General features: G+C 36.7%; 1 protein-coding gene across 7 annotated transcripts in view; it reads right to left on the bottom strand.

The window, feature by feature from the left end:
• The window catches only part of LOC109499872 (high mobility group protein B1-like), an 807961-nt gene that overhangs the window by 757214 nt on the left and 35935 nt on the right, over nt 1–14812 (bottom strand). For 2 of the 7 annotated variants that reach the window (XR_006598234.1, XR_006598237.1), the window contains one exon: nt 11662–13880. The exons of the other annotated variants lie outside the window; for them this stretch is intronic. The gene's annotated coding sequence lies outside the window, so the exon portion shown is untranslated. Of the gene's footprint in view, nt 1–11661; nt 13881–14812 lie in introns of those variants that run through there. 7 annotated transcript variants of the gene reach the window in all.

Below are 14812 nucleotides of genomic sequence, written 5' to 3'. Positions count from 1 at the left end.
TTCTGTGTCTCCCTCTCTCTCTGCCCCTCCCCCGTTCATGCTCTGTCTCTCTCTGTCCCAAAAAATAAATAAACGTTGAAAAAAAAAATTAAAAAAAAAAAAAAAGAATCGGCTCAATGAAGACACAGGATGAATGAGAAAGGTGGGTGGGTAAGCCAGGTGCAGAGAGGCCAAAGGAGTCATAACTCAGACTGCAGTAATTTTGCTGCCAACCCAAGCTACTTTCTCCTTCACTCTTTTCTAAACCTGGTATGCGGCACAAGATCTGCTGACAAATATTTGGTGGATGCAGATGGATGGATGGATGGATGGATGGAGCAGAGAATTAAAATATTTTAGTTTTTTTAAGAATTGAAAGAATTGGGTCTGAACTCTGGAGGCAATCTAATTTCTACCTAAAGTTTTTATTTTTAAAACTGTTCACCTTTTATTCTAATAGTATAATAGATACCTATTGGGGATTTTACAATATTTGGAACGGTATTTAATCAGCCTTACATATTTTTTTAGAAACCTAAAATCCATACCACTCAAGGACTTAATTTTATAAACTGTTTCTAACTCTGCCCACCAAAAAAGAGCTCTAAGTCCATACCATCATTTCAATTCCTGTTCTCCAATAACTATAGTTAACACCGTGTTATAATTTACCAAAGCCTCTTACATACATTAACTCATTTATTCCTCACAAAATAGAACTCTGAAATAAATCTCCAATTTTAGACATGAAGAAACTGAGACCCAGGAGGCCCACTCACTTGGTTTAATTCACCAGGCAATAAATGGTCATACCTAGACCCACATCCAGCCTTTCCGCAACACATGTTGCCTTACCACTGTCACCTGAAGTCCTTAAAAAATGAGAAAGAGGGGCACCTGGGTGGCTCAGTCAGTTAAGTGTCTGACTTCAGCTCAGGTCATGATCTCATTGTCCGTGAGTTTGAGCCCCGTGTGGGGCTCTGTGCTGATAGCTCAGAGCCTGGAGCCTGCTTCAGATTCTGTGTCTCCCTCTCTCTCTGCCCCTCCTCTGCTTACACTCTCTCTCTCAAAAATAAATAAACATTAAAAAAGTAAGTAAATTAAAATAAAATGAAAAAAGATATCAACTGCAGAGCTGTGTGTCTATCTGTGAGAGAAGAGTACAGTTATGAGTTAACACATTAGAGGATTTTAACCAAAATGGCAAAAAGGTAGTTTGCCATCTGAGTAAAAAAATCTTTACCTTTTAACTTTTTAACTATCTTCACTTTTTTTAAAAGAATGTTCTTTGCTCAGTGACTCTATATTCAGTGCGTATATCTAGGGGACCTTCTATGTGATCTCCCACAACTTGCCCTCCTTTTTTAAAGTCTCTCCCTGGGGCTAGAATACTAAGGAGAATTTTTTAAGAAAAAATAATTAAGCTTTGTCACAGAGCAAATCCCCCAAAGTAATCTATCACAAGGAAAAACTCTAACCCAACCTTCTTCCTACCTGAAAGTAGTAATTTAATTTTCCAACAGAACAGCTTTAGGGATCCCAAGAGCAGGACTGGGAAAGAGAAAAGGGCCCACCTATTTTATCCTCTTATACACCCCCTGCTATTACAGGTTTGTTTCATACCAAGATTTATTTTACACTTTGCTGAGCCTGGCTTTAAGTGTTTCAAATAATAAAGCTTAGGCCACTTAGAATGGAAGAGTCTGTGTTGCTAATAATTGGTTTGAGTCCTCTTCTTCCCTTCATGGGTAGTGAAAGTTGGGATAATTTTTCAGGGTAGGATTAAATGTGAGGTGCAGTCACAAATGGCTTGAATTCAGTATTTTTTTCAAGTTTTTATTTAAATTCCAGTGAGTTAACATACAGTGCAATATTGGTCTCATGTGTAGAATTTAGTGATTCATCACTTAGGTACAATACCCAGTGCTCACCACAACAAGCTCCCTCCTTCCTACCCACCACCCATTTAACCTGTCCCCCTGCCCAAGAATTTTTTAGATTCAAGTATTTATGAACTGCAAATGGTTTGTCCTTCCCACTCCTTCCACTCCTTCCTCTCATCCCCAGTCACACTGACATGGTAACCATGTTCACCCAAAACAGCCGACAGATGAAAATGTTCATTTGAGAGACTGCATTGACATCCCTCCGGAAAAAATTTTTGAAATGTTACTGATATTTTATGCTAGGCATGTTGATGCCTTTGCCACAAGACAGAACTGCATATTCTCAAATATATGGAATCAGTTTCAAAGACTTACTTATTTATCTGATACCTGGTTAAAGGACAGTCACAACTGGACCCACACTCTGGATAGGCCAGGCCGGGACTCTTGCATTCCCATAGAAACCTCATGATGTGGAGATTTTGACATTTCTATTTTGATGCAGTCACATTAATGCAGCCTCACTGGCACATTCTGTCAAAATGTAAATTCCCTGTTTTGTATTGCCAAGTACTTCTTGCCACCCATTTCTCCAACTCTCACTTGATGCTTAACCCTTCACCTGATCACAGGGCATTTTTCACCTTTTTTTTAAATTTTTTTTTTAATGTTTGTTTATTTTGGGGACAGAGAGAGACAGAGCATGAATGGGGGAGGGGCAGAGAGAGAGGGAGACACAGAATCGGAAACAGGCTCCAGGCTCCGAGCCATCAGCCCAGAGCCTGACGCGGGGCTCGAACTCACGGACCGCGAGATTGTGACCTGAGCTGAAGTCAGACGCTTAACCGACTGCGCCACCCAGGCGCCCCGGCATTTTTCACCTTCTAATTTATCCATATGCTCACTGTTTATGTTTCTGCAAATTCTTGGATTTATTTTATTCTTAGAAAAAACCATAATTGCTTTAATTTTAATCTTTCAAAAGCAATTTAGTCCCTAAAGGCTATGTCATTATCCCCAAACAAACACAATAAAGGAGTTTTACATTAACCGTGAAGTATATATGCTACTGATTCATGAGAGGACTATTCAAAACTTTCTGTGCATTTTGGAGGATAAGGGAACATATTTTGGAAGCCTGTTAAAAGGTGGCCATGCTCTAGATTTTTGAATGGAAAATGAAAAATCATTATTAAGTAGACAAATCAATTTGTTAATTGAAAGTAAATGAGTACAGCCATTGACACTTAATATTATATGCAGAATATTCAAGATTCACATGAATTACAGAGATAAAGTGAGTAGTTAATACTTTACTTAGCATGACAGGTTGCTCTTCCTAAGACAGCAGACATGGAACTCCATTTTATGTGATTTTCCTATGTAGGAGGTTTGAATTTTACTCAATCACAAAAGTCACATGTACATAAAATGCTAATTATCTTTACAGTCACTTCACTCTGTCATTTCTCTCCTCATTCTAGTTGCGTGTCCTTTGGTCTACCAGCCCTCTCAGCCACACCAGTAGCTACCTCAATGCTCTGCAGATGCCTGGCTGCTTGCAACACGCTGCGGCTGCATAGACCCCTCCATGTATAACCCAACAATATGAAGTTATAGAAACAGATGAGAGAGAAAATAAAAGAACATAAGGCTATGAAATCAAGCGGTAAAGAGAAAAGCAGGCATTCGGAGAGTGGCCAAGTCCAGTTAAAAGGCAGAGACCTCTGACCCTGAGGTTGAAGCCTCTAGGCCTCCTGCAGGACCTGACATGTTTGCTCTTCCTGAGGCCAGTCTGTTGGATTTTCCCTGCCATCTATGCCCACACAACTTTGAATTATCATTAGTGAGGACAACTTAAGACTTTATTCTTTGCCACTATGAAAACAAAAACTAAAACAGAAGTAAACAGTTAAGATGTCTACCTTGAAAGAAAAGCAGTTCCTGAAAAACAGCCAGCCATTTTTCCTCATGACCACCCAGAGTTGTCCTCACAGAATAATCTGTGGCACCAAAGAAATGTGTGCGTGTGTGTGGACATCCTACATTTTACTAAGAGATTTCAAATAGTTGTCCTACCCAAAAATCATCTTTTATCCAATTCAGACAAAAGTTTGCTAAAAATGTATCTTTGGGAGTACTTTTAAAACAAATTTGGCATTATCAGCCTCACTAAAGCCAGCATGTTTTATACTAAAAAGAAAAACAACATTATATTCGTTATTTTCAATACACCTCAAACCTGTTTTTTCAAAAACACACACACACACACACAAATTTTGATTCCTAAGGTTATTCTACAATCAGAAAACAAGACAAAAATTAAAAATCTTGCAAAACTCGGGAAAAATTGCAAAACATGTTTGAAAATGCTAAAAAATCTATCATAAAAATATGCTTTTAAATATATCAATTCCTATTAAATAAAAAATGATTATAATAAAGATCTCAATCAATATGGCATACACCATTAGTAATCTGGATTCTATCTTATTTTTTTATAATTTTTTTAGAGAGAGAGCATGTTCACACATGTACACACACAAGAGCAGGGGGATGGGCAAAGGGAGAGGGGGAGGGAGAGAATCTGAAGTAGCTCCACACTCAGCATAGAGCCCCACGTGGGGCTCAATCTCATGACTCTGACATCAAGACCCGAGCAGAAATCAAGAGTCAGACACTAAACCACCCAGGACTTTATTTGAATAAAAATTATTGGACTGTTGTAACACTGCTTAGGATAAGTTCAGAGTGTTTGCATTAGCTTCTATGCGTTTTTGAAGGCAGCATGTTACATACTGTCATAACATGCATATGCTACTCCATTTTCTCTTTCTCCTAGTAAATTTCCACTAAAAGATCAGACAGTAACCTATACTTCAGATACCTTACTTATTATGTAACTTTGTTAATCTTTCAGTAATATTTTCTCATTCCATTTACATATTTTAAAACATCCTATATTTCTATACTTTTGAGATTTTACATTTATGCCAAGTTGAGAATTAACGCCCACTGAATATTAACTGTAAGGCTCTGTACAAATGTCATTATTATTGTTACTAAAATGTGCGTTTGCCACACAATTTCATTTATAATAATACAAATTAACACGTTCCTTTACATATTTATAAATATCTTAATGACTTTTAAATTGAGAGATAATTTTAAAAGCACTGGAAAAAAACAGATAAATGCATAAATACGGAGAAAATAATTAGAATTCTTGTATCATCCTTGCTCCCTGAATGTCTGGTTTAAGCATTTCTATACCTGACACACTAATTTAGCTACAATGCAGCAAAACCAGCATTGTGGTAATAGAATATTGATTGTACAGTGTTCAAAGACAAAGAACTTATGTTGTTGTACTTTTTATACATGCATGATATTGCAGCACAATAGCCATGTCGATAATTTTTACAAAATGAACCCCACTACCACTGTGCTCAATGGTGATTTAATTATTAAACCATCAATCTTTTGATTAAAAATTTTGTGTTATATTAGCCTAAAATATAAGTAACCATGCTGGTCTTAGAAGACCTTAGTGTAAAAGCAGAGTAAAAATACACTTTCCAAGTTCATTTTAGTACATTGTTTTCCTAATTTTTATTATCAAGATTTGTATTCTCCTTGTGAACACTTGAGAAAATGTTCTCACGGAAATTCTAATCTCACAGGGATTAGTTATATTCCGTTTCCCAGCACACGTGCATGCGCGCGCGCGTGCGCACACACACACGCACACACACAAAGAGTAGTTTAATCAAGGTGCCAAAATTAATTTCAAATAATAATTCCTCCCATGGGGCCATTCTTATGGATACAATGCTGGCCCTTTTAAAAAATAATTTAGTTACGAAGAAAACCGTGAAGAGATGTCTTTTTAGTTATTCGGAAAAACAAACACAAGACCTAATGAGAACTGTAAATAGAAACCAGAAGGTAATCTTGGCATGAAGATCAACAAGTCTTTATCAAAATGCTGTTTTGAGAGAATTAAGTAGTGAGGAATGAGGAACAGGAAAAAGTATTTTACAAGTCTGAGAGTTGAAAAGGTCAGTAGAATTTATCTAAATCAACTGCCACACAATATGAGCCACCATTCCAGCATCTGTGACAGATGTTCACTCAGTATCTGCCTAAATACCTCTAGGACAGCTATTTTGTGAAAATGTCATTTCCTATATTGAGGCAAACCCTACTTCTTTGCCTTAAGCTGGTCTCCTATACTACTGGTGAGAGTCTAAATGGGCACACCTTTTCTGAAATTTATTTTGGTAAAACAAATCACAAAATTCTAAAATATATCTATTCCTTGTCCCTACAGATCCAGTTCTAGGGCTTTATCCTGAGTAAATAATCAGTTATATTTAAGGAATATATACAGTCCATATATAAATTCCATATACATGTAAGAAATTTCTTAAAAGGAATTTCTTTGTTACTTAGAAAAGTGAAAATCTGGAAACAAACTAATGTTTAAGAATAGAGAGTTACTAAATTATGATAAATCCATACAATAGAATGCCATGCAATTACTACAAATCATGTTGTTGATAAATGTAGTCACAGAATGTTTTAATGAAATAATGTATATAAAGTGCTCAGTAGAACTTTCTGACACAGAGGAGCCAAAAAACAAATATTAAATCAAACATTATTTTTTAAAGTAGGCAATAAAGAAATGTATTCAATATACATACATAAATATATACATACATATATATACATAAATATGTACATACATGTACATACACACACATGTATAAACACACATATATATGTGTATATATGTAACAGAAACCCCAAGTTTGGCTTCCTGTCGCTCAAAAGGCCAAGACTCAAGAGATGAGTCTTGACTGGAAAGGAATAAGAGCTTTATGCAGAAGGCAGGCCACCCAGGGAGCAGGTAGGCTCTTGTACAAAGGCCAGCTCTGAAGTTTCTGCCTGGCCCAGGGGTTTTTCAAGGGGCTTAGGGCAGTTAATCAGTAAAAGGAGTGCAGTGGTCCATAACATTTCTTGATTACGTGCAGACTCAGTGGTGCCAGCTACAGACCTTATCTCAGTGCTAGGCGGTTGTGCAAAGAAAAGGGCTCAGTCCTCAGTGCCCAGGGGTTGTACAAGGGGGTCTGGTTCCTTAGTGCTTGGGGGTTGTGCTCTGTTCTTTCTAGGAAAGAATGCATGATCTATAGATATACAGAGAAAGGTTAGTTAATCAATCATGTGGGCTAAGGGAGGTTGCTGAAGTTTAAAGACTATTAGGTTAGCCAGAGGGCCCAGGCAGCTTGCTTCACATATATATGTGAACAATTATAAGAAAAAGATGACAAATAGTTAATAAAAGTTGTGTTCAAATGGTGAGGTTAGAAGACATTATAGTTTTTGTTTCTCTTCCTGTTTTCCTGTTTGCCAAGTTTTTTGCATTGCATATGACACCTCTTGAAATCTCAAAACTAAATGTTATTCTAAATTCATTTATTTCACTGATATTTGATGACTACCTACTCTATGTTAGATACCAATGAACAAGGCTTATATTTCATTATTTCATTACATAAGTACACTATACACTGATTGTGAATGTATGCATATATTCTGGATATATATATATTATATATAAACATGAACAGGAAGGATATATACCAATTTCATGATGGTAGGCATTTCTGGAAAAGAAGAGAAGGCAGTAAGTTTGTGGAAGATTAAAAAGAAATTTAAATTGCACCTATAAAGTTTCATTTTAAAAATAGGAAAATATCTAAATCAAGTGATAGGATGCTATCATTTTTCAATTATGGGTGTGTTCCTTAATTTTTTTAAGATTAACAGTATAAAATCATGGAATGATTTTTAGGAAATTTATAAAGCTCTGAAACTATCTCCATTATCTAATTTTACAACATGTTCATTACCCCAATAAAATTCTCCATGTTCCTTTACCATTAATCCTTGTAATCACCTTCAGTCTCAAGCACCCACTAATCTACTGTCTCTATTTGTTTGCCTAATTGTGGTATTTTCTTTCAACTGAAAAGAACTGTGGTATATCCTTATAAAAATATATACATAACTCAATCAACAACAATGATGAATCTCACAGACAAAATATTGAATATAAGCAGCCAAACAAACAAAAACTATATGTTACTTGATTCCATTTGTGGAAGTTCAAGATTGCAAACACTATTCTGTGATGATAAAGATCAGAATAATGGTCATCACTGAAGGGGTATGGACTTGGAGGGGTAAGGAGGGAGACATCTGAAGTGCTGGAAATATTTTGTATATTGATTTGGGGGGTAGATATGTGGATACACATATATGTGAAAATTAATAAGCCAATTCCTTTAAATTGATTTTACTTTGTGCTTTGATAAAAATTTTTAAGGAAAATAATGCCACAGCCATTCCAATTTTTCTGCCTCAAACCCTTGCTTATGTCATCATTTTCCCCCCTCCTCTTCCACTTCTGTTTCTAACACGTATTTCCCAGTTGAACATAAAGTTTCTGAGAAATATTACTGAAACCATTCAGCTATTTGGTGAAAAGACTTGGGAAAAGACAAAGCAGAAGTCATAAACTCATCTTCTGTCTTCTCTATTAGTCTACACTTCTGAACTGATGTGCTATGATAATGTATGTCCTATGAGAAGAAAAGGTTATGAGGATAATGAAGCAAACATGAAAAAGAGAATAAAACACTGACATTAGCTGAAAACAGCTATACAACCACAGCCAAATTGTTAGGGCTTTTTTGGGTGGGTGGGAGGGAGGGAGGGAGGGAGGGAGGAAGGAAGGAAGGAAAGAAGGAAGGAAGGAAGGAAGGAAGGAAGGAAGGAAGGAAGGAAGGAAGGAAGGAGAGGAATTGCCATCCAAGTTGTTCAATTACTTAAATGTTTACACGCCTTTTTTTAAGTGTGAAATGTACTATGTAAAAAGATAACAGGATTTAAAATTTTTCCTTTTGAAAGCCACCTTTAACACCTTAAAGTAGTAGTACATGATTGTTAGATTTTAAAAGACTAGTGCTTGAATATTACAAAGTACCTGGTATTCAAAAATCACCAATGTACTGAAGAGTAACACTCTGTGTTTTCTGTGCCCTACATAGTATGCTTCAGTAGTAAATCAATGGTGGTAACCCAGCACTACAAACCCACTTCTAAATACACTACTTAAACACAGGGCAATGACACCAGCTATTACATGGCCATATTCTCCAGGAAATTCCAGTCTAGAATTGGAATCATTTAATCAATCCCTATCACAACACTTATGCTTGATAGTGTGCATCTTATTAAATGGCTACTGTTCATTCGAGGAGCCTGTGGGAGAGCACTATCTCGTGACTTACCAAAGTCTTCCTAGCATCACCTCAATACCATTCTTTAATAACACAGCCATTTTCAGAAGAGTTATACAATCAGTAGCAAATCTGAAAATAATTCTCACACCCTCTTATTAGGAAATGAGTGTGTCCCGTTGTTTCAAAGTCATGTTCTTTCTCCTGTAATACCTGTTTCCAGATTAAAATCAAACTATAAAATCTACCCTTCAACATCTATTCAATAATTCAATAATAATTTCAAACAATAATTTTGAGCATTTGAAAGACTTTGACTTTGCTGTTGTATTAATCAATAATCTTTAGTTGCAAATGATAAAAATCAAGAACAATTCTACTTAGCTTTTAAAAAAAGAGAAGGAGCTAATGTATTAGGTTAGCATCTCAAAGTTGAGGGTTTAGTACTGATTTCAGGCTTACAAGTATCTAAAAGTTGAGGGTTTAGTACTGATTCAGGTCTCCACTACTCCACCTCATCTCTTTCTCTGCTTCTTTACATGTTGACCTCAAATCTTTTACAGAGGAAGCGAAGAACATGAGTTCAATAAGCACCAACTTATTATCCAAAAGAAAATGTGACCCTTCCCTCTCCTCCCTCTCCACCCAAGGGCTCACATATCAAATCTTAGAGAAATCTTAACCTAGTTTGGGATCGTATGACTACCGCTGAACAAACCACCAAGACCAAGGGGGAGGAACATGTGATCTTATTGGCCATTCTGTCATAAGCCCACCCCTAAGGCAAAGAAGAGAGTGCCTCATGACGTAGAGCTCCCATTGGACTACATGGAGTTAAGGAGAGGCTATTTTCCAAAAGAAAATTGGTGTGCTGGTACTGAGAGAGGAAGAAATAGTGAGCAAGCCAAAACAACAGATGTCTACTATTGTCATCATACTTATGAACTAATTCTTTCCATGTACCCAGCAGAGGTTTTCTGGCAAACAGAATGTGTGTCTCTGATATTCTGCATAACAATGCAAAATAAAACTGTTGTGGGCCTTCAAGAGCCCTGAAAGTCTTTTGAGAGGTTCAAATGTAGAGGGAAAAATTTACACTTATTGCTTCATAAACTTGATAATAAAAATTATAAAAATTCCCTCAGGAAAAAGTTATTGCCTCCATCCACCATGAATACATTTTGGCAGCTGAACTGACCTACCCTTTTAAAAATGAGTATTTTTACTAGACTGTACAAAAATGGTAACCAAAATATGCAAAAACACTCTTATTTATTTTTGTTTGAACAATGTGTTAAGTCAAACTGATGCCCCTAAGCCTTATCCCATCTGTCACCTTTGCTACACCTGATGAAGCTGGGCATTGGGTCAAGGTGAAGGATGCACTGACAATGTCTGTTCTGTACAATATGTGATGGTCAAAAACACAAGAAACAAAAAACTAGAAGGAAATTGAGGTAAATAGTTCTATACGCATAAACGGGATGTCAAAGTATTTTTAAAGCAAAATATCAAGGCCAAAAATAATAAAGGAAAAAATGGACAGATTTGACTATCACAGTAAACATAATCATAAACAAAGCTAAAAGAAAATGGAAAAACAGTAAAAATATTTGGACCATACATAATAGACAGAGGAGTAATATTTTTAATGTAAGAGCTTTTAAAAATCAATAAGAAAAAGACAAACACAGCAATAGAAAAATGGCCAAGAAACACATAAGAGTAATTCCAAAAGAACTTAATGAAAATGCCTAGTCCACTGACATGTGAAGAGATGTTCAAATTTATTAATCAAAAAAATAAAAATGAAGAAAATTTGATTTTACTTATATTGGCAAATATTAAAAGACTTAATAACACCCACTGCTATTAGATGCTTAGAGTGGGACAGACTTTCAGAAAGGCCATTTGACATTACGTATGATTTTAAATTTTAAGTGTATATTCCCATTGGCCCAACATTCCTCCTTCTGAAACTTACACCAGGAGAGAAAAAAAAATAGAACCAGGTGAAACAATTATTAATGTGTGTGTGTGTGTGTGTGTTTGCATGCAATCTGAGTGTAAATGTTTGAGTGTATATTATGCAAAAGAATTGGGGGCTTGTACTATATACAATGATGAACAACTGTAATTCTTTAAAGGAATTGATTAAACAAGCTAAAAACCACTCTCTAAAATGAACCCCCTAGAAATTTTAAATGATACTGTTGATCTCTATGTGGGGAATTAAAAAGATATCCATAGTGTTTTAAGTAGTATTAGCCTTTTCTTTGCCAACCTCAACTATTTTTTAAATTTACATATGACTAAAATCACATATTTGCATGCATGTTTCTCACTCCTCTTTGGAGGAGATTTTTTTTTTAATGTTTATTTATTTTTGAGGAGAGAGAGAGAGACAGAGAGACAGAGACAGAGAATAGGGAAGGGGCAGAGAAAGAGGGAGACACAGAATCTGAAGCAGGCTCCAGGCTCTGAGCTGTCAGCACATAGCTGGATGCAGGGCTTGAACCCATGAACCCTAAGATCATGACCTGAGCTGAAGCTGGACACTTAACCGACTGAGCCACCCAAGCGCCCTGGAGATTTTTTAATTTTTAACCCAAATTCTTAACCAGAGGAGAATACTTTCACCACCAGCAAAGTCGCTGCCCGTGGACAACCAGGTCATTGCTATTCCCTAAACAAAATGTTACAAAATTGTATACACATATAATTTTCCTGGACAGAGGACAAGAGACATTAGAATTTTGCAGAATATTTTATGCTTTTGAATCCATCCTAGTTGTAACATGTATAAATTATCTCATAAAATAGATAGCCCAAGGGGCACCTGGGTGGCTCAGTTGGTTAAGCATCCGACTTCGGCTCAGGTCATGATCTCACAGTTCGTGGGTTCGAGCCCTGCGTCGGGCTCTATGCTGATGGCTCAGAACCTGGAGCCTGCTTCAGAGTCTGTGTCTCCCTCTCTCTCTGTTCCTCCCCTGCTCTCACTCTGTCTCTCTCTCTCTCAAAAAATAAAATAAAGATTAAAAAAAAATTTTAATAGAAAGCCCAAGCTCTAGAACCAAATGAATTGGTTTACCAATCAAACCTTTCCAGAATAAGGAAACATGATCACATGACTTATGATCAGGAAGCTCCACAATAGGCAATTCTGGGGTTTCTAAAGGTCTCCTGCCACACGAGGCCCTTGTTGATGGGGATGGGAAGAATTGATATCACCAAACAATGTGAATGATGGATTTTCATTATTATTTTTTAAGCATACATATATGAAATGTCAACAATGATTATATATGAGTGGTAGGATTACAGTTGATTTATTTTTTCCTTTTATACAACTCATAAAATTGTTTGAATCTTTTATTGGTTAAGAATACTGGTTATGGTTAAAAAATAACACCATTCTTAAGTGTTGTTCTTTATCTTTCATTGGGAAACACTTTATTGGTTAATTTGTAAAGTTTGTCAAAATTAACCCTTGTCAAAATAAGAACAGCTAAAAGGCTGATGGTATTTTATATATTTCTTAACAAAATGCTGTTCACTTTTTTTGCATTCACTGCCTCATGTCTGCTACCACAGAATTTCCTACACAGTTCCATCACATTATTGTTATTACATGAAATAAACAATATACGTTGGGAACTCCACGATAAGCAAAGTTAGGCAAGTTTTATTACTTCAGATCTTCTCAGAATATTAAATATGCTAACACAACATGTAATATTTGCCCCATTTCACCATCTTAATGCTCCAAAACACAGGGTTAGGCAAGTATTGTGGCCTATTCTGGTCTTCATAAACTCACAATTCTATTTACACCTGTTATACAATTCATTTCATCTCTTGTAGGTACACTCCATCTCATTTTCTGAACCAGTTCTCATTAAACCAAGATCATCAACAATCTTTGTTATATATGAAATTTTTTTCAGTTTTCATTTTATTATATTTGTCCTCAGCTTTTGATAAGCTGGACCTCTACATCTTCTTCCTTAGAAGAAGGAATAATGTCTATTGTCTTAGATATTCTCATTTAGTTTCCTTTGCAGATGCTGTTGCATTGTTAGCTTCCTCTGCTCATTTTGCTTCCTGAATGCTGATTTTTCCCAGGAGATTCTATTTGGCAAACACTATTTTGACTCCAAACACTCCCTGGATGATCTCATTCTCACCTATTATTTCAACACATGGCTCTAATAAGCTCATGATTCATAAATCATGAGAACTCTTCAACCCAGGTCTCTCTTCTAGATTTAATGTTTACATAAACTGCCCTCCTTAATATCTCTTGGAAGCCCTATGGGCACATCAAACTGAATATATCCAAACTTGAAAAGTATTTTTCCCTTCCCATGTGACATTGGTCCCTACATCAACAACTGATGTCACTCATCCATTCAGGCTCCGGCGGCTTCACCTATTCTCTCCTTCATACACCAAGCCCTGTACTAATCAATTTCTGTTGATTCACCTCCCTAATATCTCCCCAAATATCTGTTTCTTCCCATCCCAATGGTCATTATCTTAATTCTCAACACTTTCATTGGTCACCCAAGTTACTACAGATCTCCCAATGCATGATTTTCCTTAAGTCTTGCCCCTTCCAATCCATTCTCCTAGTTGCAATATGGTGATCACAATAAAATGTGAATTGGATCATTTCTTCTCACCTTGAAGAGTAATTATTGCCCTGAAGAAAAAGAAAAACTTGCATTATACACATCAATTCATGAGTTAACTCTTGTTCACATCTCTAGCCTCACCTGTCACCACTCTCCAACAATGCAAAGTTCCTTAATTGATACCAGAATAACTTTCACCTCCTCCTTTCTTCCTTCCCCAAACTCACCTGGTCCTAATACTTACTCAGCATTCAGTATTCAAAATGTATTTCACCACCATAGGAAACCTTCTGATTTGCCAATATTGAGTTAGGTTCCCTTAATATAGGACTCTTTAGTACTCTTATTCTTCCCCATATTTTTACATATTGCCCTTTCCCCACACCCGGTCCTATGTCTTCTCCATCTGGCTGTCCCTGAGTTATACCCTTCCATAATAAGCTGGTGATATACATGGAGACCCTGAGTTTGTCTCATCCCTGAAACGCAGCCAGATCAGCACCAAACTATTTTGAAAACCTAAGAAACTGATCTGAAGATTAACACAACAATCTACTTAACTTGAGCCACAGGACTTGACAGGTATGCGGTGTGGAGAAATGAACTGGGGGAGAGAAAAGCCATGGAGGGTAGGGACCTGTTTTTTCAGAGACAGAACAGAGAAAGGGAAGAGGGGAGAGTGCAGCAGACTGGGTTTGTGCAAGAAAATCAGTCCCCCAGAATTAGCTGGAGAGAAAGAGAGAGAAAGTGAAAACATTCACAGGGGACCGAACAAGAAATCGGTTCCTGAAAACCATTGGCGGGAACAAAGCAGAGGATTTCAATCACCAGGATTCTATAAACAGTGCAGCACAGAGTCTGATGTTTCGGAACTCAGTGCCCGTCGGTGCTCTGGTGAGGAAGCAGAGCAAATTCCCAGGATCAGAAAACAGGGTTTGAGGGGTCCACGTGCCACATAGGGAGAAGCAGTTCCCCTGCTTGGAGTGCATTTGATAGAGGC

This window comes from Felis catus, chromosome B2 (genome assembly GCF_018350175.1).
Source record: "Felis catus isolate Fca126 chromosome B2, F.catus_Fca126_mat1.0, whole genome shotgun sequence".
Classification (NCBI taxonomy): Eukaryota; Metazoa; Chordata; class Mammalia; order Carnivora; family Felidae; genus Felis; species Felis catus.
This window is presented reverse-complemented; position numbering and strand designations above follow the sequence as displayed.